The following is a 6,003-nucleotide window of genomic DNA, read 5'->3' as shown; positions in this document are numbered from 1 at the left end:
CAGCTTTTGCTACTCTCTAGCTCTGGTTTTCTGTCTATCAGCTGATGAATGAATAAACAAAATACAGACTATTCATACAACAGAGTATTATTTAGTCATGAAAAGGGATGAGGTACTGCTATAGGCTACAACATGGATAAATATGAAATCACTGTGCCAAGGGAAAGAAGCCAGTCACGAAGGACAATGTATTATATGACTCCATCTACACAAAATTTCTTTTTTTTTTTTTTTGCCAGTCCTTGGCCTTGAACTCAGGGCCTGAGCACTATCCCCCTGGCTTCTTTTTGCTCAAGGCTACTCTGCCACTTGAACCACAGCACCACTTCTGGCTGTTTTCTATATATGTGGTGCTGAGGAATCGAACCCAGGGCTTCATGTATTCGAGGCAAGCATTCTTGCCACTAGGCCATATTCCCAGCCCTACACAAAATTTCTGTTACCATTTGGATCTGAAGTTTAACCCCAAAGGCCAGAACTAAAGACTTGGCTACCAGCTGGTGGCATTTTTGCGAAATGGGCCTACTTGGAGGAACTAGGTCACTCAGGCATGTCATAGAAGAGTACAAGTTGACCTTGCCCCTTCCTTGCTGTCTCTGTTCCCAGCCACCATAAGATGAGTGGTATGCACCCCCACCATGATGCTCGGGCCTCACCACAGACCCACAGTGATGGGGTAATGTGACCACAAACTAAAACCTCTGAGACGATGAGACAAAGCCTTTTCTCTCTCAAGTGCATCGTCCTCAGATATTTAGTCCAAGTGGCAGCAATCTAATAGTTCAGAAGAAAAACACAGAAAGAAAGATGAGGGCTGGGAAGATGGCTTAGTGGTAGAGTACTTGCCTAGCATGCATGAAGCCCTGGGTTTGATTTCTCGGCACCACATAAACAGGATAAACCAGAAGTGATGCTGTGGCTCAAGTGGTAGAGTGCTAGACTTGAGCAAAAAGAAGCCAGGGACAGTGCTCAGACCCTGAGTCCAAGGCCCAAGCCTGGCAAAAAAAGAAAGAAAGAAAGAAAGAAAGTAAGTTATCTAGGGCTGGGAGAAGAAAGGGGAAACTAGGTACTTTTTAGAGTGACTAAAACATGTTCTGAAACATTGTCATGATGGTTGCAGACATATCTGTACATACACTGAAAACAATTGTACATTGTAAATGGATGAATTCTGCTGGGCTCTAGTGGCTCACATCCAGCTGCTCAGGAGGCTGAGATCATGGTTAGAAGCCAGCCTGGGCAGAAAGGTTCCTGAGACTCTTATCTCCAATAGACAACAGGAAAACCAGAAGTGGAGCTTATGGCTCAAAGTGGTAGAGCTCTAGTCTTAAGCAGAAAAGCTCAGGGACGGTGCCCAGGCCCTAAGTTCAAGCACCATAACCAGCAGAAAGAACAAAAAAGTACACAGATGGAATTGTAGAGGATGTGAACTAAATATTATTAAAACAGCTGTTACTAGCAAAAGAGGGAGACACAGGTGCCCAAAGCAACTCGGGAAGGCTTCACGATGACATAACAAAGGTGAAGCCAGCATCTTTGTACAAAGGTAGAGAGCAATATTGTTTGTTTCTTGCTCTGAATCCTTCAGTAGTCCTATCAGGAACCCACACTGTCCCAGGAGATACTGCGATCCACCTTGCAATGGAACTGCTCGTGTCTCACCTTTTCTTTGGGAAACCAGAGCGCAGCTCCTTCAGCGTCACTGGCTCTTCCCCTGGCACCTGAGGCTCGCCTCCAATCAGCACACGTGTATTGCAAAGCCAGCTGCCTTTTATTTTTAGTCCAAATTTTAGCAAAACTGGGGCAGCAGGAGCACCAGAGGCCTGGCACACCTTCAGCAGCAGGTGCCTTTGCACTTGGTGGCCCTTGCCACTGGAACACCATCCTCTGACCATGGACAAATATCCTTTGGACTTCAGTGGGCACCCCACCTCCCACCCCCTGTGCCTGAGCCCATTCTCCTGACTGTGTTTCAAGGCAACAGCAGGCCCTAGGGGGCAACACAGTGGTACATGGGATGGCCACGTCCCCTCCTTGCCTTTCCTTGTATGACAGCACCAAGAGTGATCTTTCTCAGTCTACTATTTTTAGATCAGAGTTTACATCAGACCTGATGAACTCAGAGTGGTGGTACAAGTCTGTAATCCTAGCTCTCAGGAGGCTAAGGTAGGAGGATTGGGACATTGAGGCCAGCCTATGCTACATACCAAGACCCAGTTCAAAAGAAATAAAAAGGGCTGGGAATAGGGCCTAGTGGCAAGAGTGCTTTCCTCATATACGTGAGGCCCTGGGTTCAATTCCCCAGCACCACATATACAGAAAATGGCCAGAAGTGGCCCTGTGGCTCAAGTGGCAGAGTGCTAGCCTTGAGCAAAAAGAAGCCAGGGACAGTGCTCAGGCCCTGAGTCCAAGCCCCAGGACTGGCAAATAAATAAATAAATAAATAAATAAATAGATAAATAAATAAAATAAAGTTACTAATTAAAAAAATATATTAGTAACTCATCCCACATCTTACATTTAGACTCTATAAAGACAAGTGCTTATAAGTGTTTAGCTTGGTGATTTTTCACAAGTACCCCCTCACTGGTACAGCCAGCACTGGCACCAGGTTGGGACCCAGAGCATGACCATCCTCCCCTCCCCACCTTCAGCCTCCTTCTTGGCCCCTTCCACTCACCAACCCCCATTGGGAAGCCACTACCCTGCTCTTAAGAATAGATTCATTTTGCCCTGTTTTCAATTCTTATATAAGTTGGCGCTGGTTGGGATACACAGTGTTTAATTTTTGGAATGCAAAATCCCCGGGGGACTGAAGGACATCTGGAAAGCAGTTCTGCCCATGGGTGCGGTGACCACCTCCTCTGCTTCCTCCTTGGCCTCCACTGCCCCCACAGCAGGTTGATGCACTAGAGGCTTGAAAGCCTCCGACAAGCTAACCTCACTAAGCACTCTGTGATGGGGACCCAGCCAATCACTGGACACACAGCTCCCTCCATCCCAGCAGATGGCCCTCACCTGCTTACCTCTGACTCCCAAATCTACGTGAGGGGTAAGGCACATGCTCAGGGTCTCACAGCCAGCAACCTGCTGACCCCAGGCCTCTGGGAGAGCTCCCCAGGCCTGGGTGTGAGTGCTCATACTCTGTGGCTGGATGAGATGCTGTCATAGCCAGGCCAGTTCTTTGCACCCAGGACAAGCCAGTGAAGAAGGCTGCCAGTTGAGCTAGCAAACCCTGTGCATCCCTCACTGTGTGTTAGGATTTGGTCATTGCAGAGTTCCAGACCTCCGATAGTGGATGGTGCTCCCGGTCAGCATGCTCTGAGTGGCGAGTGCGAGTTTTTCCAATCAGACCACACCCCATCAACTACCTCATGCCCAGTTTACTCACAAGTCCCTTGGAATCCACCTGCCACAGCCTCCCAACTGCTGGGAATATAGGCATGCGCCACTACACTGGCACACATTCCAGACGTGAGTTTCTTTTTTTTTGGCTAGTCCTGGGGCTTGGACTCAGGGCCTGAGCACTGTCCCGGGCTTCTTTTTTTGCTCAAGGCTAGCACTCTGCCACTTGAGCCACAGCGCCACTTCTGGCCATTTTCTGTATATGTGGTGCTGGGGAATTGAACCCAGGGCTTCATGTATACGAAGCAAGCACTCTTGCCACTAGGCCATATCCCCAGCCCCAGACGTGAGTTTCTTTTTCTTCATGCTTTTTTACAGCAGTGGGTTCCTGCAGTGTGAACTTGATTGATGTTGCTGCTTCTGCCCAGTTTTATAGCTGTGAGTGCCAATCATGTGGCCCACAGATGTTCTTCCTTGCTGTATAATAGTCCTACATGCAGATATGACCCAGTGTGCCTGTTTGGCTAATCCAGGAACATTGGAAATCCCAGAAGGGGACATTGCCTCTTACAAATAGTGTTGTTACAAACACCCTGGGATGGAGCTGGGGATATGGCCTAGTGGCAAGAGTGCTTTCCTCGTATACATGAGGCCCTGGGTTTGATTCCCCAGCACCACATATACAGAAAACGGCCAGAAGTGGTGCTGTGGCTCAAGTGGCAGAGTGCTAGCCTTGAGCAAAAAGAAGCCAGGGACAGTGCTCAGGCCCTGAGTCCAAGGCCCAGGACTGGCAAAAACAAACAAACAAACACCCTGGGATGTGACATGAGGCTTTTTCTCTTTGGTGGCCTACAAGGCTGGATCACAGGGTGTATGGAGCTGCTCCACTTTGTCATACCAAAAAGTTTCCAGGGCACTCCTGCATGTTCATATGCCATAGCTTATGAGGGTTCTGCTGTTTGTACACTTGCCATCTCTGGCTATTTCCAATTGAAATGACTAGGATATTGACGTGTATCTTATGTCTCTATGGTTAATGTGGCCCCTGAGAGCTGACAGTTCCTTTGGAGTGGTCTTTTACTAAATGAACGTCTTCTTTAACTGGGCACCAATAATCCTAGATACTTAGGAGGCTGAGATCTGAGGATCATGGTTCAAAGCCAGCCTGGGCAGGAAAGTCCATGAGGCTCTTTATCTCCAGTTGACCACCAAAATGCCAGAAGTAGGGCTGTGGCTCAAGTGGTAGAGAACTAGCTTTGAATAAAAAAGCTAAGGGAGGGCTGGGATGTAGCTCAGTGGCAAAGCACTTGCATCCTGGGTTCGATTCCCAGTACCAAAAAAGAAAAGAAAAAAAAAAGCTACACAGCAGTGCCCTGAGTTCAAACCCCCAGGACTGGCAAAAAAAAAAAAAAAAAAGGCTCTGCCTTGAAGGAGTGCCATAAATTCTCTTCAAAAGTCACACCGCAGAGGGGCCCCTACCTTCCATAGGATGAAGTGGACCAATGGCCAACCTGACACTGGACAGGTATGGAGGACTCATCTCATACTCTCACCATTCAAGGAAGGACACCAAGGCCATGAAGGACCCCAGGAGGGATGCACTGGGCACCAGACAGAGCCACCAGGCGAGAGGACAGAATGAGAGGACGGGATGGGTCATTTGGATGTTTGTGAGGGCTGGGAGCCTGACAAAGGAGAACCGGGTAGGTGCCATGGGTCTGGCTGATGGGAACTGGCTGGGCACTGCACAATGAGAACTGAGAAGCATTCATTAGGGGGTGTGATGGCCCATTTCAAGTGTCACCTCAACTGGCTTAAGGAATACCTATTAAAGCACTCTATCAATGTTTCCAGTGGCTACAGCTTAGATGGAAAAATCCGCCCACAGTCAGCAAGGGGCCATGTAGTCCATCCATCTCCAGGGACTGGATTACTTTCGTCCTCCCCTAGCCTCCCCTGCTTTAGATCCTCGCAGTTTCCATTTGTGCATCCTGCCCCCTCCCAGGTTCTCTGCCTGTTGGTCTCAGACAGAGAGCAACACCTCAAGCCTCCCTGCTTCTGGGGCCCTTAGAGTTGACCTGAGCCAGGCTATAGCACTGCATAGCCTCCAGCCTGCAGAAAGCACTCATGGGACCCCTCAGCACTCACAGATTCCTCCTGTCTGCCTGTTATTAGTGTGTCCTGTCGGTCTCTCTGGAGCATCTCAATGAGCTTAGTACTTCAGGTTCTTTTCTCATTGTCCTTTTCTCTTGAAACCTGGTCTTCAAGGCAGCATTTTACTCTTCTTGTTGTTGGTGGTTGTGGGGCTTGAATTCTGGGCCCAGGAGCTGTCCCTGAGCTCTTCAACTCAAGGCTAGGGCTCTACCACTTGAGCCACAGTGTCACTTCCAGTTTTCTGGTGGTTATTTGAAGATAAGGGTCTTGTGGATTTTCCTGCCCAAACTGGCTTTGAACTGCAATCCTCAGATCTCAGCCTCCTGCGTAGCTAGGATTACAGGCGTGAGCCACTGGCGCCTGGCTGCCTTCCTGATTCTTAAGAAATCTGTCTTCAGTCTTGAGTCTAGAGACTTCTGAAGAGTGAGCTGCCTTTCTATCCCCTCCCTCTGTACTTCTTGGAAAGGGTCATCAGCCTTACATGACCAGAGGGCTTGAATGAAG

This window comes from Perognathus longimembris, chromosome 23 (genome assembly GCF_023159225.1).
Source record: "Perognathus longimembris pacificus isolate PPM17 chromosome 23, ASM2315922v1, whole genome shotgun sequence".
Lineage (NCBI taxonomy): Eukaryota > Metazoa > Chordata > Mammalia > Rodentia > Heteromyidae > Perognathus > Perognathus longimembris.
Note: the sequence above shows the minus strand (reverse complement) of the source record.